This window comes from Pelodiscus sinensis, chromosome 14 (genome assembly GCF_049634645.1).
Source record: "Pelodiscus sinensis isolate JC-2024 chromosome 14, ASM4963464v1, whole genome shotgun sequence".
Classification (NCBI taxonomy): domain Eukaryota; kingdom Metazoa; phylum Chordata; order Testudines; family Trionychidae; genus Pelodiscus; species Pelodiscus sinensis.
This window is the reverse complement of record NC_134724.1, coordinates 25,194,028-25,218,382: the sequence shown is the minus strand read 5'-3', so window position 1 is coordinate 25,218,382 and position 24,355 is coordinate 25,194,028. Positions and strand designations below refer to the sequence as shown.

General features: G+C 45.0%; 1 long non-coding RNA gene across 5 annotated transcripts in view; it reads right to left on the bottom strand.

The window, feature by feature from the left end:
* Positions 1 to 4,906: 4,906 nt before the first annotated feature.
* Positions 4,907 to 24,355, bottom strand: part of LOC142818318 (uncharacterized) — a 40,471-nt gene continuing 21,022 nt past the window's right edge. For all 5 annotated transcript variants that reach the window (XR_012895776.1, XR_012895775.1, XR_012895778.1 and 2 more), the window contains 2 exons: positions 21,638 to 21,824; positions 4,907 to 5,259 (listed from right to left, as the gene is read on the bottom strand). This is a non-coding gene — a long non-coding RNA (uncharacterized LOC142818318). The remainder of the gene's footprint in view (positions 5,260 to 21,637; positions 21,825 to 24,355) is intronic.

The following is a 24,355-nucleotide window of genomic DNA, read 5'->3' as shown; positions in this document are numbered from 1 at the left end:
TAGATACACCCTTAGGGTACATCTACACAGCAGCATTATTTTGGAATAACGGCCATTATTCTGAAATAACAGTGCGAGCGTCTACACAGCAATTCCATTGCGTCTACACAGCAAATAAATTAGAAATAACCAACTGCTGATTCCGACTTCTGTAAACCTCATTCCACAAGGAATAATGCCTATTCCAAAATAGCTGTTTTGGAATAGCAGCAGTGTGGACGCTCCACTGTTGCTATTTCGAAATAGCTCCTCCCCAGGGCCATTCAAAGTAACTACTCCCCAGTGCCTCCTGGGGCTCTAAATCGAGAGATCACATCCACATTAGGGAAGCCTGCCTCGGCTTCCCTGTAGTGTAGATGTGCTAATTCGAAATAAGCTATTTTGGAGTATTTCTTCCAGAATAGCTTATTTCAAAATAAAAATGCAAGTCTACACTGCAGGCTTCTTGCACAAGAACTGTTTTGCGGAAAAATTATTGTGCAAAAAGTCTTCCACAAGAGTGTGTCCACACTGCCATGTGCTTTTGCACAATAGATGTACTTTTGTGCAAGAGCATCCATGGCAGTGTGGACGCTTTCTTCCGCAAGAAAGCTCTGATGGCCATTTTAACCATAGGGGCTTCTTGTAGAAGAAATTAATGTTGCCTGTCTACGCTGCCCTCTTGTGGAAGAGCTCTTGAGCAAGAGGGTTTATTCCTCGTGGAGAGAGGAATAACTCTTCCGAAAGAAGCCCTGTTTTCCAATGCTATACTGTAAATTTACTTGTGCAAGAACACGCATGCGGTGTAGAAAGCTGGCAAGTTTTTGCGCAAGAACAGCTGTTCTTGCACAAGAAGTGTGCAATGTAGACACAGCCACAGTGTAGATGTGTCACTAAGTGTGTTAAAAATAGCATTTTTAAAGTCCATTGTCCTTATTCAGCTGCTTTTACTTCTTCCTTGCCTTGTCACAAATCCTATCATTTCATGGTTGCTTTCACCCCAATTACTTTTCACCTTCAGATTTGCATCAATTCCCGTGCTGGTCAGAATTGAGTCTAAAATGGCTGTTCCCGTTTACTTCCTCCGTTTTCTGAAACAAAAAGCTATCCTCAATACAGTACATGAACTTTTTGGAAATATTGCATTTTGCCATATTACTTTTCCAACAGATGTCTTGGTACTTAAAGTCCCTCAAGTCTTGTGTTTTGGATATGTTTGTTGTTTGTTCTAGAAATGCCGCATCCACCTCATCTTCCTGGTTTGGTGATCAAGGCAAGCCACTCTTATTTTTTCACCCTTTTATATTTACCCAGACACTTTCAGCTGATCTGCCTCCCAGTATCTTCTGGACATCGGAGGAAGTGTCTATATTTTTATGTCATTGCAACACCTCCTCTTTATCCCCTGCCTGTCCATCCTGAAGAAGCTGTACCTCTCCATGCCAATATCCCAGTCACCAGATTTATCCCAACAAGTTTCTCTGATGCCAATTAAGTCACAATTTAGCTTATATTTTAACCCTTCTAGTTCTAACTATTTATTCCCCGTACATCTTGCATGTGTGTACAGATGTCTACGATGTTGAGCAGATTTGACCATTGATTTCCTTTTCACAGCTCCTATGAGTCTACTGTAATTGTCCACATCCCCCTTAACATCCAGCCTTCCATTAAAGGGGCCTGGTTTTATGCTTACATGTGGGCTTTTGTCACATGCCCCCTGGGAACCTAGTTCAAAGCCCTCCTCACTGGGTTGGTGAGTCAGTGCACACAGATGCTGTTCTAGCCTTCTTGGACCCCATCTCTTCCCAGCTTCCTGGAATAGCATCCAAAAGTTGAAGAAGCTGAAGCCCTCCCATTGATCCTGCCATGAATTCATCTCCAGGATGAGTATATCCCTGCCTGGCCCTTTACCCTCACTCCCACAGGCCTGTAGTCCCTGATCTACACAGGGTCCTAATGGCAGTATGATTAATGCCCATGTCGATACGCTGCATGGAACAGTGGCAGTGCCGTCCCTAGGGGCCAGAGCAACCCTCCTCCTGGCTGCAAGCCCTACCCCCGCCCTGCCTCTGCTCCACCTCACCTCTGCCCGTAAGCCCTACCCCTGCTTTGCCTTTGCCCTATCCTGTTCCGCTCCTAGCCCCTCCCCTGAGCAATATGATCTAGGGGAGTATAGGGCCTGGCATGGGATGGCAGCAGGGATTGGCCTTCCCTCACTGAGGCAGCAGAAGCTGGAGTGGCCTGGCAGCCTGCTTCGCCTTGCCCCACCTCCCTCTCCCAGCCGCTACACCCTGCTTCTCCACAGCAGCAGGAAGTGGGGCACTTTCAGACTGGGGCGCTTTACTTCCTGCTGCTGTGGTGAAGCAGAGCACAGCTGGCTGGGAGAGGGTGGTGTGGCAGGGAGGAGCAGGCTGTCGGGCCACTCTGGACCCCGTCGCGTGGGGTGTGTATGTGGGGAAGCAATCCCTGCTGCTGCCATCGCTGCGCCAGACCTCTGTCATCTCCCAGGTCCCTCCCGTCCATAGGATTGTTGAGGCAGCCAGCGTGGGGTCCCAAAAAACATGGGGCCCGGGGCAGTCGCCCTGACTGGTCCTATGGGTAGTGGTCAGAGGGGAGGATGGGTCTCAGCAACCTTTCCATAACAGCTTGGATGTGAGCTCCAGGAAGGCAGCACACTTCCCAGGATGTCATGTTAGGCTGGCGAATGGATACCTGGAAGAGAGTCCCTGACCATCAGTGCTCTATGCTGCCTCCTCTTGGGAGCAACAGCAGTGAGCTCCGTAGCCTTGAGGACAGCTGCCTCATCCTTCTCCGTCATTGGGTCAGCTCCTTGCCATCTGTTTCCTGTACAGCATACTGGTTATTGATCACAATGGATGGGGAACAGAGCACTGACTTCAGCTGGAGGAGGCTAGTAGCCAGTCTCCTGCCCATAGAACAGCAAGTTCTCCTTTCTCTGGGGTCACTGCAGTCGGGTGTCTGGATCATGGTCGTGCAAAGTGCAAATCCACATTTGTGGACCTCATATTGCGACGGTCTCGTATTGCAGCAGAGATTCATTCTAATTGTAAATTCTGGGTAATACAAGTCTACAGCCACACTATCTACAGGCCTCAAGTTTGACAAAGGGGATAAGCATTATTCCCCCCACCCTTTACAGATGTAGAAACTAAGGTACAGGGTGGTGAAGTGACTTCTCCAAGGTCACTCAGTAAACCAGTGATAGAACATAGAATAGAATCCTGGGTCTCAGTCCAGTGATCTGACCATTAGGCAATGCTTCCTCCTGGGATACTGCTTGTGGCCTGATGTATTGGGTGTGTGCTTCAGTGGCAGAGCGATGGGATGGGATAGGAGTGATGGATCCACCACCAACCATTTCAAAATGGAATTACAGGACTGTAACTCAGGTTAAACACTATCAGGTCGTTGTTTATCTTGACTTTGATGATGTGTTACAGACTGTAGAAAATTAGAAAGCAGTTGTTGAACTTTCAGTCCTGAACTCTAAAAGACCCGTCTAGAGGAAAGTTGAAACAAGCTGTTAGAAAGAAGGGAGGTTTCCAGTTCTGGATAATGTGCTGAGATTTCAAAGTCTAAAAGGAAAACAGAACTTCACCACAAGTCCCAAGTGAAATCTAAAAATCCCTTGTGCAATCTGTGCAGAGCTGACAACACATGCTTTTCTGACACCTAATTTTATTGTGTTGGCAGAAGTCAGCTGTATGGGAAGAACACTGGTTCCCCCATATTAAGAAGCTTTCCCCTTCCTCTTTTCCTTGGGCAGCCTTCTATTTGTCTGCTGTGTTGGATGGCAATATTTTAATTATACTTTTATAATTTGCTATTAATTGTTTTACTGGATCTTGAATGGCTGGGACATAAGGAAAGTCAGTTTTATAAAATACAATTATTGTTTTCTCAGATGTTACCAGAAGAAATGCTGATTAAAGGTGCCTTTTGTTCAGTATGTGGTTTAAAAGGTGACAAAACCTGCCCTTGCCATTCATGCAACTGAAGCCTGTTTATAAAACAATGACTGAAGGCTTCTATTTATTGTTCTACTCACACTCTGTTCAGAACTGCTAGAAATGCAAATCCACAGCGGAACTCCTCTGTGTGCAGTTTGCTTTAATTAGAATTAAATCCTGATGAATCATGAGTTCTGCTTGCCTCAGAGATGCATAAAGAATCCAGCTTTGGCAGCAAACATCCAGGTACAACAAGCACTAACAGTTTACTAGTTGTACTTACCATCTGCTACAAAGACTTGTTTTTTTTCTTGGAATCACATGCTAACTTGTGATCTGATCATGAGACGCAAAGGATAACCTTTCAATATTTATTTTTCACATCTGGAGTTTTAAAGGGAGAGCAAAAGAAGAAAAGCAGAAAAACCCCAGGCACTTGCCTATTTTGGTTAGTTTTGCTTAAAACTAATCTTTGTGGGCCCCCTTTGCTACACTTTGGACAAGGTAGGAGGCCACTCAAAGCTATGTAAATGTGGGCCATGGTTAATTGCATTTAAAAGATATAATGTGCTTGAAAACCTGGAGAAGTTTGGGTTCAAATGTAACAGCTGCCCCTACCATTCAGGAGAGCTGCGGAAGCGAACACTCCTCCACTCATTAGCAATAGAGTTTTGACTGCCATGATTTTCTGGGCCAGCTGCAAGGAGCAGCCAGCATAGGAAGAAAAGAGAGATCAGCTCAGTTTGGAGCAGAGAGTGTTCCAAACCTTGCCTTCCTCATGTTCCAGAGGCAGACACCAAAGCAGAACTTCAGGATGGAGTGGACAAAGGGCAAATGCTGGAGGATGTGAGCTCACCAGGGCTGAAACAGCACCAACAGGGATGGTGAGCCAAAACCAGCTGCAGCCCTGCCCAATGAACAAAATGAATGAAATCCTAGTAGAAATTACCACCCATAATATTGCACTGGCACTGTGCTGGCCCAGCAGCATGCAGCGAACAGTCCATTCTCACAGAAGCATAACTGTGCAGTTATCTTCAGATAGGCAATTCCCTGAAGTCTGGAGCTCAGTGTCTGACTTTGCAGAATGCAAACTCTTGCACCCTGATAGGTTACCCTGCCTGCCAGTCAGCTAGAGAGAGGCGGAATTGCAGGCTCACCACAGTTATTCTTCAATAACCACACAGTGCCCATGCAAATAGTTCTGCTTTGGCAGGCTCCTTTGCTCAGACTCTCCAAACTGGCTGCCAGCAACACAGCCACTTCTGTCTCCCCTCAGATGACTATGCACACACCCACAGTGCACCTAGAAAGGAAGGAGAAAGGGGTTACTCTGTTGTTTGCTCTTTGCACAGTAAACATGATGTGACTGAGCCATGCAGATACAGTGGAGTCCAAATAACTGTTTGCTGAATACAGCACTGATAGGTGGAACCAAACTTGGGACTGCTGGAGCTTAGTGTTTGTGTTGCTACAGCTGGAGCTATAAAACCAGCTGGCTCTGAGCTAAGGCTCTAGAGGAAACTCATTCTCTTGCTCTCTGTAAGTGGTCTAAGTGCCACTACATGGGACAGTGAACCACACCCAGTAGGTTCTTGGGTTACACAAGGCCCATCTACCTGTATGTTCCGGTGGGATTCTGGCAGCTTCTAAAGCACAGAACCCCACTGGAAGCTGCTTGAGGGCTCACAGGCTGTTTTAAAGGATATTATGTGTTCTATACGCTGCAGCTGTGAACAAGTGAAAAGAAACTAACATAAAATATCACCATGTCTTCAGGCTCAGTGCATTGAAATCAGTGAGCAATTTGCTACTGATCTCAGTAAGAGCAGGCTCCTGCTCTTGCTCGTATTGCTCATCCCTGGACACCACTGTGCTCTCACAGGGCCTCCAGGGCTCCCTGCCCTGTTAGCTCTCGGGTGTGTGGGCATTCCCTGTGCACAGTCGCTCCTTCAGTAAAATAGGTGGAAGCCTGGTGGGGAGAGGTTGGCAGGATGATGACAAGGGGCACATTGCTAAGTAGGATGAATGAGATTGTGGGATGTCTTTGCTCGGGCAGACAAGAAAGTGTAAGGGTTTATGTATGCCTCTGCATGGCCCGGCAGTTTCTTTCCTCTTTAATTTAAAATCAGAATATTTGAATTAAAGCTTAGCTGTTCAGTACAGTAACCATTTTGAGTTAAATAATATTCTGATCCCGTAAACAAGGCCTGGGGATTATTTGTTAAATGTACTTCAGGACATGGCTGCAACAGTATAAACCAGAATCCCCCTTAAGTAAAATTTCCCTGAAATCAAAAGGGGACTTTTTTATTTAATTCCTTCTCTTTTCTGTTTTGATTCCATTCTGCCACTACCTCCCCCATCTCCAAAAGCTCAAAAACCAGCCAAACAAAAATCCCCATAAAGTCTCCAAAAGTTTGAGGATCTAAATCGTCTGTCATGAGTGAGTGAGATAACAGAGCATGTCCCTCACTCTGTATGTTGCTCCCTCTTGAATCCTGTCATAGCATGGCCTCTTACAGGCAGACTTCTCTGGTTAAAAGTACTGTGGATGGAGCATAGGGAACACACTGTGGCCAATTTTGTGTGAAAAATAAGCATGCAAACATGGAAAGCATGCGTGGTCTGAGACAGGCTGCCAATCTGGCTGTGAGTATTTCTGGATATAAATATCAGGATCATAAAACTACAGAGAGCATCATAATCAGGTGAAGAAGCCTGTGTGAGCCAAGATTTAAAAAACACTACTCAGGAAACTGATGTTCCTGCAGTTAGGCAAAGGGGTAAATGTGAGGCTCTACAGTGTATTTCTGCTCAATGGACCACAGTGACATCCAGGAAATTTATATGTAGCAAAATGATCTTTTTCTGTCCAGTGCTGGTCACCTACTGCTAGAGAAGGCAGAAGTTAGATCAGCTGTTTCTATGAATGTGGATTATTTCTCAGAAATCAGCTAGGGAAGGCAATTATCTGTCGAACATGCTTTGACAAGTCTCACCACAGCCATCACCACAGCTATTTCTGTGTGCAAAGCAAAGAGCCTGCTGCAAAGCTTTCCAGTAAATGTGCACTCGGGGCTAGATTAGAAACAGGCCAGTGGAGGCCAGCAATTAGATGGCTGAACCTCCCCTGCCAGGGTTGTGTGAACATCAACTAGTCCTTCCCTAAGTGCTGCATTGCAATTGACATTGCTCTGCAGAGTGTGTGGTGGCGGGAAGGGGCAAGCTGGAAGGGCATAGGAGTGTCTGGGGGTGTACTGTCTCCTCCTCCCAGCCCTCCGTAGTTCTGTCAGAGCAGGGCCAGCCAGGGCACATTGGTTCTTTTGAATTTGGGGCGGTAGTGTGAAAACTGCCTAACGCTGGGCAATGGCAGCCGAGAAGGTGAAGGACTAGTTATGAAGTGGGCATAAATAATTGCACTGCTTTTCGTTGCTATGGCAACTTCCAGCAGAAGATCATTTGCTTTTGAAAGAAAGGGCCAGATGGGGCTTCCCACCTCTCCCCAAATCCATGTGCAGAGGGAAGCGTCCATCCAGGTTTCTCCTCCTCTAGCAAAGAGATGGGGCGACACCATTCCCTCTGTCGCAGGCTGCATGGCATGGTACGTAGCACGATGGAGTCAGGGTGGTGAAGCAAGGAATGTGTATAGCAGGGATGAGAGCCACTGAACCAAATTGTAAGCCCTGTGTGTGATGGAAACCACTTCAAGCCAGAGGAATGGAGTCCTGGTCCATGAGGAGGGCCCCAAGGTGCTATTGTAAAACAAACACATAACAATAGTAATTAGCAGTTCTCTCACGTGGAGAGGAGGAAGACATGGTCCCCTCCCCAGCAGCACCTGCTCCGAAGTTTGCAGCGGTTTTGTTTGCTTCCCTGGGTATAACATACAGGCAGCAGCTAAAGTGACTCAGTGCCCTGCAATCCATTGAATCAATGACAATCCACCGAAAGGCTTAGGGAAAAGGTCACATCCCTTTCATAGTGCAGTGGCTTCAGCCTGGCTGGAGGAGCAGACAGATCACTGAGTTTCCTTTTCACTCATCATTTGAAGTTTGTCTCCAACAAACATGAGGCGGAGAGACCTCAGTCCTGTTGTTGATTTGTATTAAAATGACAGCTTAGATTCCAGAGCACAAAAGGACAGCCCCAATGGGCCCATCATGAATCAATCCAATTCACCCCCAATTCCTTGCCCTGGCTCAGAGGACAGAGTGCCACTCACTGAGTCTCCAGCATAGTCCCTTGGGATCTCCTGGAAGGCTCCTGTATGTGTTTTCACCCATCTGAGCCCTGGTTTACCTTGTGAGGCTACGTATACACAGTGGAGCTATTTCAAGATACTTCCGGTATCCTGAAATAGCTATTCCGTGTCTTTTGAAAACACACATTATTTCAAAATATAACGGGCTCACTATTCCGATGTCGCGTAAACCTCATTCCATGAAGAATAAGGAATGTTTTGGAATAGCGACTTATTTTTAAATAAGTGCGTGTATAGACAGTGCCAAATTATGAAACAAGCTATTTCAAAATTGACTCAAAATAAGCTATGCAACTTGTGTAGCTTATTTTGATCTTGAGGTGCAGTGTAACTGCACCCTGGGAGATTCACAGATTCAAGGAGGGGCTATCCCCTCCTTGAGTGAGGGGGGATTTGATAGCAGCCTTCAACTTCCTGAAGGGAGGTTCCAAAGAGGACGGAGAGAGGCTGTTCTCAGTAGTGACAGATGGCAGAACAAGGAGCAATGGTCTCAAGTTGTGGTGGGAAAGGTCCAGGTTGGATATTAGGAAAAACTATTTCACTAGGAGGGTGGTGAAGCACTTGAATGGGTTACCTAGGGAAGTAGTGGAGTCTCCATCCCTAGAGGTGTTTATGTCTCAGCTTGACAAAGCCCTGGCTGGGTTGATTTAGTTGGGTTGGTCCTGCCTAGAGCAGGGGGCTGGACTTGATGACCTTCTGAGGTCTCTTCCAGCTCTATGGTTCTATGATTCTATCTAGAGGCCATGCAATGAAGAGGGTTGCTCAATCTGGCTGAACGAAATGAGGGGCTATGGACTTGCAGGTGTGGTCACTGGCACTTCTGGCAACATGAGCGAATTTTTTTAAAAATTGGCATGAAAATGTGGATAGATTTTGAAACCCCTTTGGCTGGACTGTGCTTTTGATAACATGAGTGCGTGGAAGAAGAATCCCTGTAACGGAGTGCAGATTTGCTCCCTAAAGTCAAAGGTTGGTGCTAGAAAACATATCAAAGACATTAAAGCACATTTAATGCAATTCAGCCTTTTAGATTTAAATGTGTTTAATAATGTGAATTAATAGAGTAAAAAAGTAATGATCTTTCTCTCTTTAGTAAGTGGAGAATTTGGAGATTTTGAGTGTTTGGATGAGTTCTAAAAATGGTGTTTAGGTGCCATATTGTATATCGCTGACTGTCGTGTGGGGTTGTCATTGGAGTGACCTAATACCTAGCTATGCACTGTCAACCAAACAGCAAGCTGGGATGTGACTTTCAAAAGTACCACTTTCCAAAAACAAGTACTCCAGCCAGCAACATGGCAGCATCAGTTAGAGAACGATACAGAAATAAGAACTGTCATGTCATGGATTATGTCAGTTGTGGCACACAGAGCAAAACAACTTGCCACACAATACCCCAGTGTGCTAAGGTACTTACATTTTTCCAACCTGACCACTCTCTGTTCCTGATAATTCAGTACAGAAATACAAAGTGTCACAATTTACCAAACCTGTTTGCCTGGAAGAAAACCTCAGACCTAAAAGTGTTGCCAACCAAGTGGAGGCAGAGTCAACACACAATAGAAAGTGTTTGGGGTTTCCTGGCTGCAAAACAATCAATAGTAATTGCAATTGATCTGCAGCTCTGCTTGGAGGTGCCCCTGTGTATTAACCCCAGAATAATAAACAGTCAGAAACCAAAAGGACAACTTGCTTGTGAGCAGTCATTTCACCAAGTGAGGGATGCAGTGAGCACCAATGCAAAATATTCTAGCTAGCTTTTTTCCTGAGACCAAACAAAAATGCCTGTGTTGGTGTCTGATAGAGCATGTTCTGGATTTTATACTGGAGTTGCTGTTTTGCTCTGCAGCTTTAGAAATTAAAAGCATTGATTACAGTATAGCAACCATATGGACATCAGGCACAAATTGGACAGTCTCATTGATCCTGATCCAATATTCAGGAAGAAATCCCTGTGGGAGCAATGGGGGCACAGGTGTTGCAGACCTGGGCCAGGTCAGAGGAGTCAGCTCTCCTCAGTGCATAGAAATAGCGTTGTTTGCTCAGGACAGTGAATACTCAGAATCACCAAGGCTGGAGGAAATGTGAGCATGCTTGGAGAGAAACCATGCATTCCCAGGAAAGGGAGCATAGGGAAGGCCTGGCAGAGTGCTTGCAGGGACTCCAAGGCTGATTCTGAAGAATAACAACCTATTTGAATAGTGCTGACTGCTCCCAACTCCAATTGAAACCAGTGAGAACTGACGGTGCACAGCACCTCCTAAGAATTTCTCAGCCCCTTCCAAGATTGAGCCCTCAGAGATCAAGCTTTTTGGTTTTGAAATGACCTACCAAAGCGGATTTAGAGAGCAGATTGGGGCCTGATCCACCTGTGTTGCTCAGCCGGGTGCAAATCAGAAGTAACTCCCTAAATGCCCCAAGTGTTACACTGCTTCAAAACTAGTGTGAGTGGAGGGAGAGCCAGGCCCACTGTGGCTATGTCTACACTGGCAGGTTCTTGTGCAAGAACATGTCCACATTGCCATGTGCTTTTGCGCAAGAGCATCCATGGCGGTGTGGACGCTCTCTTGCACAAGAACGCTCTGTTGGCCATGTTAGCCATAGGGCTTACTTGTGCAAGAAACCTCTGCCATGGGTCCACACTGCTCTCTTGCGCAAGAGCTCTCGCACAAGAGGGCTTACACTTGTTAGAAAAGAGTGTAGCTCTTGCATAAGAAGCCCTGTCTTCTGTCACCGTACTGTAAATCGTCTTGCGCAAGAACGGGCGGGCAGTGTGGACGCTCTGCGGGTTCTTGGATAAGAACAGCTGTTCTTGTGCAAGAACCTGCGAGTGTAGACATAGCCTCCGTGTTCCTGATGCTTTTTAGGAAAGCAGGCTTTCAACTGAACACTCACTGGGCTGAACTGTTTGACATTTGGCTTGCAGCCCTTTTCTAACATTGGTTATTAAAATCCTTGGCTGGAGGGGGCCTTCCAAATTCAAAGGCTGTGTCTACATTGGTGCGATCTTGCACCAAAGTGGCCACTTTTGTGCAAAAACATGCTGCCTGTCTACACTGGCGGGGAGTTCTTGCACAAGAACACTGACGTTCTAATGTGTGAAATCAGGGCTTCTTGTGCAAGAACTATGATGCTCCTGCTCAGGAATAAGCCCTCTTGCGCAACTGTTCTTGCGCAAGAGGCCAGTGTAAACAGGCAACATAAATTTCTTGCGCAAGAAAGCCCGATGGCTAAAATGGCCATAGGAGCGTTCTTGCGCAAGAGAGCATCTACACTGGCACGGATGCTCTTGCGCAAAAGCACATCTCTTGCGCAAAGGCACATGCCAGTGTAGACGTTCTCTTCTGCAAATACTTTAACGCAAGAACTCTTGCGTTAAAGAGTATTTGTGCAAGATCATGCCAATGTAGATGTAGCCAAAGTGATTAGCAGTAAAAGCCATGGCTTGTGGGAGGCAGAGCTCCTTATTTCAGAATATATTTTTAAACACAATTACCTTGGCCAGTGCAGCATGGCCCAGTGAATAGGACACTGGAATGCAACTGGATTGCATTCGAGGCTCTGCTACTGGCCTGCTGACTGACCTTGGGTGAGTCATTTAATTGCTTTCTGCCCCATTCTCCCCAGCTGCAAAGTGGAGCTAATGATAGTATCTTCCTTTATGAAGCACTTTGAGGACTGCAGAAGCTATTTATTGTGTGTATTGGAAAGAATTCTTTCCTTTGTCTTTATTTTCCTCATGTTGTCAATTGTCAACAGTTGCAAAGAAGCCTGAGTGGAGAGAAGGCACTGGGGCCATCAGAACAGAGGCAGGCATCCCTGAAGGAGACAGGGAAGGCTAATAACTACTGCAGAGAGAAGCCATTATGGAAACTATCAATCTGGGTTGTACTTATGCCTGAGGAAGTACATGAATCTATTTGCCTTTGACTGTGATCTGGGTAAGTGCATTTGGAAAACAAAAACAAAACCAATGTTTTTAGAAAAAGCAGCCCTTCATGGAAATAGCAACTTCCTGAGTGTTAGAACCTAGAGTTCCCAAGCTGCATTTGTACATTTTCACCATGTTAATGTACAGCAGTGCAGCTCCATTGGGGACTATTAGCTTTTAGTAATATGGAAGATTTTGTATCCTATGGCAGGTAATGCTTTCCAGACTGCATTGATCTGCTAGACCTGAACTGTTTTTTTTCTGTAAATACAAGGTCAAACGAACAAGTTGAGTCCTGAAAAAATGGCATGCACTGTATGTGATTTAGCAATAATCAAGTATTCATATAAGACTGTTCTTTCAGGGAGTGACATACTCATGCCAGGGAATAAGGAACTGAGAATGATGTAATCACTCACTAAATGAGAGACTCTAGAGCCTTTGAGTTCAATTTCCAGCTTGCTCTCAATGGCCCCCCTGCACTAGACAAATACCAGTGTGCTAAGCGGGATCATCTCAGTTTGATTTCTGCTTATTTCCTCACATTGGCTAGCTCACATTAGAAATGGAAGCATTGGCAAAAAACAAAAACAAAACCTACCATATACTTAGTGTACTCTCGATGAGAAATCTTGATGCTTTTTTAAATGAATGTGGCTAGTCTGAGAAGAATGTCCCTTGAAATATATATCCATGTGAAAGGGCTGCAGTTTTACTACTTTCAGGTCTCCTGGGAGGGATGATCTTGTACATGGTACTGTGTATTGGTACTGTATTCTCTGCTGCCGGTAATGCAAGTTCGGTGTAAGGAAAGATTACAGGATTGGACCCACACTTCAGCTAAACGAATGATTTCTAATTAATTAATGGCCTTTCATTCTTTATTTCCAGGTACAGTCTTCAAATACATTGCTCAGTGATTGCCTGGTAACAGATAATCCCAATCCACTGTAATTTAACAGGAGTTGTAATCTTCAGGATTACAAAAGATCCTAGTTATAAATCAGTAATGGACAATCTAGGTTAGTGAGTGGACTGCAAGCGTGGCCTTCTTATTTCAGTGGGCTGGAAGATTGTTGTAACCAAGACGGTCTCCCAGGATAGAGTAGTGCTTGAGTACCTAGAATTGGCGTACCTAGAATTGGTGGGATGTGCCGACTGATGTGTAGCAATGCTTTGATTGGATGCAGAGAGAGCACATGGCTCTCCCAGTCAATGTTGAGTGCAATGAGCATGCATCTCACTTCCGGTGCCCTTGCTTTATGTGTGTGTCACTTTAGTAACACTGGCAGGAAAATGATGTGAATAGAAACCAACAGAATCTGGCAATCTGCGCATGGGCAGTGATAAACAAAATGCCACAGGGGCCATACATAGAAACTTGATGGACCACCGGTTGCCCATCACTGCTATAAATCATGGATGGAAGCAATGAAGAATAATCCTCATTATTGTATGGAAAAATATTAATGTCTCTTTCTGAAGCATTTGGTAAAGAAGGCGTTTAAGACAACTTCCTTCTGGGTTCTTTTGTCTTGTGACTATGACTAAATGCATGATGCTGTCACCAGAATTTCTTTTGCTACATGTACTGATTTTACAGACAGCTTTCTTGCTGAGTTAGTATGTTTGCCGGAAACTCATGCATGTGTATTGCAGTAATAGAAAGCACTCCAGATTTTGGCAGAAAACAAAAATTCCTCCTAGCAGGCTGCCTTTTTACAATTAATGAGGATTCTTTTTAATGTCATCTCTCTCATTTCAAAGCAAATAAATTAGTCTCTCTTGGTTACCAGATAATGTCAACCAGGAGGCAAGGCATCTGGAATTGCTTTGCTGCAAGAAAAATCTTTTGGTTGAAGCAGTCAGGCTTAAAGCTTCTTCAAGACTCATGTCACCAATGGTGATGTACACTCAAATACAACCAGGCATGGGTGACGAGGTAAATTCAGTGACAAATGGGGTAATTTTCAGGTTTTCCTTTCAGTTTTTTTCTTTGTTTTGTAATCTATAATGTTTTGGGACTTTCCAGGTTGATTTTATGAATGTTGATTGGTTGCGGTACTAGGGCAGATGGTGGAGTAGACAAGGGAAGTGTAAAGTGTGTATCATTTTTAATCTATTTAGTTTATCAAGGGAAAATCCGGAATTCCTGTTTGAATGAAATCATTTACAGGGTGGTTCTGTAGGCCAGCGGCATTACGTAATCACATTTCTCTTCTCTTTTTTGCTTCAACTTCCAGCTCTTGATCCACCCCTGATGCCAACAGATATGTACTCAACATGGTTCCGCCTGCCTTCGCTGCCACTACCTGTGGTTATGCTGCTAATTATATGCACACTAGCTCGATGAGAGATAGCACGAGTCTGCAGCTATTTTGGGGTACCGGAGGTATCCCAAAATAGCTATTGCATGTCTTTTGAGCGTGCCCATTATTTCGAAATATAATGGGCTCGCTATTCTGACATCTCTGTAAACCTCATTGAACAAGAAGGGACATTTCAGAATAGCAATTTATTTTTGAGATAAGTGCTGTGCAGACAGCACCAAATTTTGAAATAATCTATGCAATTTTAACTCGAAATAAGCTATGCAATTTGCATAGCTCTAATTGAGTACCTTATTTCGAGCTCTGGGTGCAGTGTAGACACACCCTGCATAAGCAGAGAATCACACTTCAGAACCTTTGTATAGATTGGGGTGGGCAATAAGGGGCCCACAGGCCAGACATGCAGAGTTAGCACCTGGCAGGCCACCAGATGTTTTATTTACCTGAGTGTCTGCAGATATAGCCACTCGCAGCTCGCATTGGCCGCAGTTTGCTGTTCCCAGGCAATGGGAGATGTTGGAAGCAACACAGGCTGGACTGTCACTTCCTGCATCTGGCATAGATATAGCTTTAGTCCCACTTACTATTGTGCAACTTGGTTTAAGAAACAAGCTGAGAATCGGAAATCAATTAAAATAGAGGAAGGCCTTCTTTAGCCTATCTCTTCACACAGTCAATCTTTCTTTCTTGCCATTCCCCAGATTCCTCAGATGTGACCTCCACCCATCTTAGGCCTGATTTACATATCAAGTTTTGCAAGCATATCTAGGTAGGCTAGGAGTGTGAAAAAATCATGCACCTCCACCAACGTAACTGGTTTATGCCAGTAAAATCCCCAGGATAAACAACAAATGAGTGCTTCTGTCAGCATAACTAACATGTTTTACTATGCCAGCAGAACGCTGCCTTCTGTTGTGTCTATGCAAGGGGGTATGCCAGCAAAGTTATGCCAGCACAGGTTGTGTAGTGTAGACATGGATTTAGACTCCGTTATATACTCAGATGCCAGCGTGGTGTGCACAATACAAAGAACTTGAAAAGAAGTTAGACTTCTTTCACTCAGATTCAGCAGGCCTGATTTTAAACTCATTTACAGTGTTTCAGCACTGGTGAAATACCATTGGCTTCAATGGCATTATCCCAAGCTATATGAGGGTCAGTTTCAGCGAAAACGTCCACAGGTATCAGTAAGTCTAAGTGAGTCGAGAGTAGGAGTTGTATTGAGGTACAGTTCATGCTGATAGGATCAGAAGAATGTGCACATTATACCAATTGCCATCCTTTCAGTTCACTTGGACTCACCTCTGAAGTAGTCTCATGGGGCTCCTCCCAGACCTAATTGCACTCTGTGAGAATTGTGGAAAGTGCATGTTCTTCATTACCCCAGAGTTACTTTTCTAGAAACTAACAGTACAGAATATCAAAGAGCACTAAGTGAGGGTACGTCTACACTACAGAGTTAGTTCGAACTAACTTAGTTCGAATTAGTTAATTCGAACTAAGCTAATTTGAACTAACGCGTCTAGAACTAAAAACTAGTTCGAATTAGCGTTTTGCTAATTCGAACTAGCATGTCCACATTAAGTGGACCCTGAAGAGGGCTTAAGGATGGCCGGAAGCAGTGCCGGCAGGGCATCAGAGTAGGACTTAGAGCATGGAGATGCTGTCTCAGGCTAGCCGAGGGCTGCGCTTAAAGGGACCCAACCCCCACCCCGGACAGACAGTTCTCAGGGGTGCCTCGCTTGAAAACCAGTCCTGGCTTGGAGTGCCCAGAGTGCCCACACTGGGCACATCACACCACTCAGCCATCAGCCTGGCTGCACTTGCCGCAGGTTGCCATCTGGGAAGAGGGGGCAATTGGGGGGCTGCAGGAGAGCTTCCACCCCGAGAAGCCCACAGAGCCAGCCCAGTCCTCCCCATCGGGGGCTCGTGCCCCATTCCTCCCTCACCTCCTTCCACTTACCCTTCCCTAGCCCCTTTTCTTGATGTACAAAATAAAGGACACGTGTGTTCAAAAATGGAATCTGTCTTTATTGAACAAAACTGGGGGAGACTGGGAAAAGGAGGTGGGAGAGGGGAAGAGAGAGACTGGGAGAGGGGAGGGCAACTAAAATGATCAGGGGTTGGGAACAGGTCCCATATGAAGAGAGGCTAAAGAGACTGGGACTTCTCAGCTTAGAAAAGAGGAGACGGAGGGGGGACAGGATAGAGGTCTCTAAAAGCAGGAGTTGGGTGGAGAGGGTGCATACAGAAAAGTTCTTCATTAGTTCCCATAAAGAAGGACTAGAGGACACCAAAGGAAAGGAATGGGTAGCTGGCTTCAAACTAGTAAGAGAAAGTTGTTCTTCACAAAGCAAAGGGTCAACCTGTGGAACTCCTTGCTGCAGGAGGCTGTGAAGGCTACAACTAGAACAGAGTTTAAAGGGACGTGAGATCAAGTCATGGAGGTTGGGTCCATGGAGTGGTATTAGCCAGGGGGTAGGAGTGGTGTCTCTGCCCAAGGTTTGTGGAAGGCTGGAGAGGGATGGCACAAGACAAATGGCTTGGTCACTGTCTTCGGTCCATCCCCTCCAGGGTCCCTAGGGTTGGCCGCTGTCGGCAGACAGGCTACTGGGCTAGATGGACCTTTTGTCTGACCCAGGACGGCCATTGTAAGCTCAGGGCTCAGGGTCGGGGGTCTCAGTGGACCCCCTTGATTTTCATGCACACCTGCTCTTGGGTGGCCAGGCTGGCAGCTCTCCTGCCCAAGCCGGCCACTTTCCTGTGCCTAGTGCGGAGATTGTGGACAAGGTCCACGATGTCCGCACTAGCCCAGGCGGGTGTCCGCCTCTTGCGGTCCCGAGCAAGCTCCCGGGAGCCGCCAGCCTGTTCCCGGGAAGAGGGGGAGGGCTGGGGGGCATCGGGTGACTGGCTCGATCCGTGCCAGGTGCAGGGTCTGCTGGCTGGGTGCTGGCAGGCTTGCACCTGACACGGGCACCGTAGCCATCCCGTGCCCCTTTAAGGGGTCCGGGGCCGGGAGGGGGGCATAGAGTTTTCCTGGTGTTGGCCAGAGTGGCCACCAGGGAAACCTGGGGAGGGCTAGCCTCCCACTAGTTCAAATTAAGGGTCTACACAGCCCTTAATTCGAACTAGCTAGTTCGAACTAGGCTTAATCCTCGTAAAATGAGGTTTACCTAGTTTGAACTAAGCGCTCCGCTAGTTCGAATTAAATTCGAACTAGCGGAGCGCTAGTGTAGCGCCTATGAAAGTTAGTTCGAACTAACGTCTGTTAGTTCGAACTAACTTTGTAGTGTAGACATACCCTGAATGAGTCCCATGACAGGAGAGAGCAGCACTCCTCAAGATGCAAGATGTTTTTAGCTTATATTTTTAAAATAAATTCAAGGTGGCAGCACCTAAGAAATGCCCATCAAAATAACGCCATCCCAAACACAGGTCTTCGTGCACGCTTGTCTATTTTCCAATGCTGAGGCCCCAACCCAACTCTCGATAACACAAATATAAGTTTGGAGTAACTCCACTGGCTTCTATGGGGTCATTCTGGGTGAAAATAGAATGGAACTCAGAAGGCAAAATTCAGCCCTTAGGATAAGTTGGTGCATGTGATGGCAAGGTTTCAGTCTGGGCTAAAATGAGACCAAGGACAGTCTACTTCAGCTGAAGGGTTCATTGGGAAATGTCTGAGTTAGCCCATAACCATAGTTTTCTTAGCTTTGCCACAATTAAAGGCTGAGATTAAAATACATCTGAGATAGCTGGACTCTCTTTCAAGTAAGAAATGAAAGGGAAAAGCACCCAAAAAGAATTCCCAGACTGAACTAAAGGCCCTGGGATAGGGCGATCCTTTACGGTAAACTATGAATGATGTGCAGAGTGAGAAAAGCTATGATGATGTTCATTGAAGACTCACCTTCCTGAATACGAATTATCTTGCTTTCTTTCTGGAAGTATAGAACAGATAACAGATTGTAGAGGGACAGATTGTATCCATACATTTACCCCGTGCAACCCCACTGGCTTTAATGGGTTTACAGGGGGCGAAAGTAAAGGCAGAACTTGGTTTTCATTATCTTTATAGCTTGTCATCTCTCCCTCGTTGCTAATCTTACGTAGCACCAGTCTGGCCATAGCAGGAAAGTAGAAAGAAATCCAAGCTATGTTCTTCCAAAATAGCCATTAAAGCCAGGTCTAACCAGTTTTCTTGCTTTCTCTTTGCATGAAAAATAAGTATCAAGAGAGGGAAATCAGTGATCAAGTAATCAGGATGAGGACTCTGTCCTGCAGAGCACTATTGTTAGCTTACTTGTCTTACTGTTGTTTTGTCTTGGATACATGGCAAAGCCCTAGGACTGAAATTTACTCCTGTGCAGAAGGCCAGCCCATGGCCTACATGCTGTTTCAGACTCAGATTAGGGCCTAAATGGAGCATAGAGCTTGTCCAGGATTGCAGCTCATCCTAACTCAAAGTGTGGAGATACAAAGGACTAGCCATGGTGGTATAGAAAATGTGTAAATGAAGACTGTAACAGCCTAGGGAGGGTTGGAGGTTGGGTATATGTGTCATTTTCATTTCAAATGTCCACAGTGAAGGCTTTGGCTGTTTGTGTGCGTGAGATAGGCAAATAGCAACCGTCATCTGAGACACTTAAGCACTGTTCTAGTTAGCTGGACTGAGTAAGGAGGCCTCCTCCTCTCCAAGTGCATGGAATTCACCTGGCACACTGATCTTATTTATCTGTGCCATGCTCAGCTACTATCATGGAGGCGGGGGCTAGAGAAAAACAATAGATAAATAAAGGTGCCTGCTCTTGAGTCTTTGCTATGTTAGGGTACTTCCACCCTAGTTCGAACGAGGGTGGCTAATGTAGTCATTCGAACTTGCAAATGAAGCCTGGGATTTAACTATCCTGGGCTTCATTTGCATGTTCCCGGGCGCCGCCATTTTAAAATGCCTGGTAGTTCAAACTACCTGCCCGCGGCTACACGCGGCACGGGCTAGGTAGTTCGAATTAAAGCTCCTAATTTGAACTACCATTACTACTCCTCCTCATTGCAGAAGGAGTAACAGTAGTTTGAATTAGGAGCTTTACTTTGGCTCTCACCTGCATCATACCAGGTGCTTGGTGATTCACGTCAGATTGATTTGTATGAACAGAAGCAGGGCTCAGGCTCAGAGCCTGTGTGTGTGTGTGTGTGTGTGTATGTGCAGATTAGGCCTACCCCCAAATTAGCTGGTCCTAAATTAGAGGAACACAGCAAGAAAAAATCCTAGAGTACTTTGCAAATATATATAAAATTGTTTGTGTAGATGACTTCGCCCACAAGTGAAATTCAGTTGCCTTTGGGGTACAAAGTGGCTGATTACTAGTAGACAAAAATGTGAAGAATACACTGTCCAGTTGGAACCTTAGGGCAAATTGCAAATATAACTAACTATCCAAATGTAATTTGTCTTGCTGAGCATTCAGAGTAGATAAGATATTGCCCTTCTGGAAGACCAACACTATCGCCTTTGTTTTTCACAACACCAAGGTGAGTTAATGGAGTGCTGGAGATTGCAAGCCCGAAAAACCTGCTGAATTTTGTTTGCCTTAGATTGTTGATCCAAACAGATACAGGCGGATACTGAAAGGTGAACTCTTTGATGGCTTCAGATAAGAGTATGGAAATTTACAAAGTGACCTAGACATTCATCAGGTGGTTACACAAAAGCCAAAAAATAAGTTATCAGCATTTCTTTATGAAGTTGCACACTTTGGGGAGCAATGTGAGTTTCCTGAGAGGTTGTTGTTGCTGCCCATTTGTCATGAATGGACAGCTAAAGGAATGGAGTGATTCAGACACCTCTTTTGAGACGCAAAAGAGATGTCACCAAGTTACAGTTTGCCCTTCTGCCTAAAGACTTTTACTCACCATTGTTAAAAGGAATATATAAGGCCTGGGGCTTCACTACACCTTCCACCGCCATCCCTGTCCCCGCCAATCTAAGCTATGCAACTTCAGCTATATGATTAGCATATCTGAAGTTGACATACTTACCCTGGGGTCTTTCATGCAGTAAGGTCAGAGGGGGCTGCTCTCCCATTGACTCCAGATACTCTTCTCATCCTGGTGGAGTACTGGTGTCAATGGAAGAGCGCCTGGAGGTCGATTTATCATGTCTAATCAGACACGATAAATCGACTGCCAGTGAATTGATTGCTGCAGCATTGATATACCATATACTAAAGATAAGCACTAAGAATGCTACAGCTGAAAGAGATTTGAGGGTGGGGAGAAATATTTTTCCTCTTTTTTTCCCCCCAGTTTTCTTCTTTTGTACATGAGACGGAATTTCTCGTGTAGTCAATTTAATTGTTTCCCTTGTATTAACACTCTGGCTTCTGCTCTAGTATAGTGTTTTGTATGGTTAGGGGAAAGAGTGAAACATTTTAAAAATAGGAAAATGGGTTTGTTAATCCACAAAAGTTGGCAGGGAGACATGGGGCTTGAGTTAGTACCAGCACCTTCTTTTGGTTTGTTGCTTTCAGCTTGAGAGACTATATTTAAAATAATGGAAACACATTCTAAAAATGCAAAATTTCTGTTATGTACAGCTTACAAACATTACTGAAAATGAATTTAGAGAAAAATCTCATCCTGAGGTGTCTGTTAGAACACTACTGCCCAGCTGGAAGTGCATAGAAGGATTGAGTACAAGATATGATTCTAGACCACAAAAACTGCTGTTTTGGCTAAGAGCTGAACAAAAATGGTAGAACGGCAGTAGGACATGAAAACTCAGCACCCAGAGAAGGAAAAATTGCAAGTCCTGGAAGCAGGGTTTCCAGATAGTTTCACAAAAAATACCGAACATGGTGGGGAGAAAAAAAAAAAAAAAAAAGAATACAGGGACCAAAGTTGTTGAGCAAAAAAAAAAAAAAACTGTGCAAAAAAATGTGTCACGGTGCCTTTAAATCCCCCCGCCCTCACCAGACACGGCAGCGGAAGAATGTTCCAAGAGGCCTTCTATTGGAGAAAAACAGAAAATACTGGACATTTTACATCTTGCAACCCTAACTGGAAGCTACAGACGAGTCCATCCTAAATAACAACATGAGGCAGACATGACAATATAGAGATTCTAGCAGCTTTGCAGCTCTTTATCACTATAACATACCTGCTGCAGGGAACAACTTCTGCCAGGAGACACCAGGAGACGTCATCTTCATGCTGGTCCCTCTTGAGTTTGTCATGAGAAGGACTTGCTTTGGAATGTAGTTTGTGAGTGTCTCAGGAACACATTCAGAGTTTCTGAGACACAAAACCTTGTCATCAGGGTATAAAATGGGATCCAACCTCCAGGCCTATCAGAAGAAAGTTTTGCACTTAGATTAGTCCTCACCAAAGACTATATTTTATACATTTGTCATGGGCCACTAACCTTCTTTGAATAATATGTTTCCTCTCCAATATGTCATGTGACAGTTTCCAGGTGCCATTTGCTTTTTGTAGTTCATGTTTTTATATTGTCCTAACAAGTCAAGATTTAGCTATCTTTTTTAATGCTCTGAGCAGTTGGAAAGCTACGTGCGGATAAGATTGTGGTAGAAGAGGGACATGGCTGGATGCCGGTTGCCACACAGATGTAAGTTGGCATGAATGAGAGCTGTCTGCTATGCTGGTGAGTGCTGAAGTTGTCGTACAATGACTACCAGAGGCTCAGATTGCACTTATATCACATTTTGCTTAGTGACAAATTTAAATGAGAACAAGAATTATAGCAATATTTCCATAGTAATAGATTTGACTTTGCAGGTGTCCTCAGACATACCAATGTGGTTTTAATTGATCCGATTATAAAAGGTTTTACATATGTGGCAGCATACAGGCCCATAATCGACCACACCCCCTGTAATAGTTTGGTTGGTGGGAGCAGCTGAATAGACTGGACATGTTGATGCTTCAGTTGCTTAGGCTGAAAAACCCTTGCGGGAAGGTTGGTAATCAATCCCACGCTGTTCACACGAGCCCTTTAAGTAATAGTCATACATTTCCCCCCAGAAAACACAGACTTCCCCACATGTTTCAGTAAGTCAATGACCCATACACCTGGTGGAATAATGTCACTGCTGTAAAGCCTTGTGAAGTCTTAAAGCTTTTACTTACTTATTTAATTAGGAAACATAGGAGAAAAGAGGACTAAGGACACAAACCCTAAAGATTCTTTCTATGTGATTTCACGGATTATAAGACAGGAAAGTCACCACTGTGAGCTGAGCAAGCTCATTTGACATCCCCCCACCCAGTCTATGTGTCATCTGCAAACTTCATCAGAAATGATTTTCTTCAAGTCATTAATAAAAATGTTAAATAACATAGGGCCAAGAACTGATCCCAGTGGGATCCCACTACAGGTTGGACCTCCCAAAACTGGAACTCCTTCATCTGGCAACTGGACCATGGGTGTTCTTGGACCAGGCAGTAAGAGGGCTGGTGGCTTGGAGCCTGGCAGGGCTGGGACTAGGACCAGCGCCAGAGCCCTAGTAGTACAACAGTGGCTGCAGCAGCCCCAATAGCAGGGCCAGGGATGTGATAGTTGATGCAGCTGCAGTAGGAGGGCTAGGGCCAGAAACGCAGCAGCTGCAGCAGCCACGGTAGCAGAGCCGAAGCCAGGGACACAGCAGCCCTGATAGTGGGGCTGCAGCTTGGGCAGTCCAGGCTGCCAGGGCCACAACAGCCTGGCAGGGGGGAGGATGGCTAGGGCTGTCAGCGAGGAGGGAAGGAGAGGTCCAACCTGTACAAGCATACTTGTCCAATGATGATTCTCCATTTATAATTGTACTTTGAAACTTAACAGCCAGTTTTTATTCAGTTGAATGCATGTCATGTTGATTTTGAATCATTCTCATTTCTTAAACAAAATGTCATGTGGCAACAGTCATATGCCTTGCAGAAGTCTATTACTGTTACCCATATCACCAAAATATGAATCTCATTTTTTTTTAAAGTTATCAGTATAGTTTGACAAGATCTATTGTCCATAAATCTGTTTTGATTTCCATCAATTATTTTGCCCTCTATTAATGCTTTATTAATTTAGTCCTTTATGAGCCATTGCATTATTTAGCTGAGGACTGACATCAGACTAACTGACCTACATTATCTAGGTTACCCCCATTTATCTTTATATAATATTGGCACAATATTAGCTCACTTCAAATCTTATGGAACTTCCTCCAGTGTTCCAAGACATTAAAAATAAACATTAATGGTAGAGAGAGTGCCTCAGACAAGTTTTTAAAAAGTCTTGCCTGCAAATTATCAAGACCTCCTCTTCTGAAAACATCTGATATTAATTGCTGCTGCCTAGCAGTCTTCTGAATGACTTTTGTAATGGACAGCATTTCTTCGTCATCGTTGTCATCATCATTCCAGAGGTGCTGGGATATTTTGTATAATGGGGATTGCTGAGAGCCATTGAACCAGTTATAAACCCTGTATCTGATGGTAACCACCTCAAGCTAAGGGATGCAACAGCACCGCCAAACCCCCTGGTTCCAGCATTTATATGTGTGATAGGACTATATCATCTGAATTTTCCCAGCCGCACCACCAAAACATTTATGATACACGTCTGCCTTATCTGCATCGTTATGGCATTTTCTGTTATTTTCCAGCTAGTAACAGACCAATACCACTGTGCCTCAAATACTTTTGTGCTGGGGTAGACAATAAAATCCCGCAGGCTGGATGGAATTTGCCAGGGTTAGCCCCTGGCAGGTCACTGGCGATTTATTCACGCCCCTGTCCTCAGGTGAAATCGCTTGCAGCTCTTGTTGGCCATGTATCACCGTTCACAGCCAATGGGAGTTGTGAGAAGTGGTGTCCCAGTTCA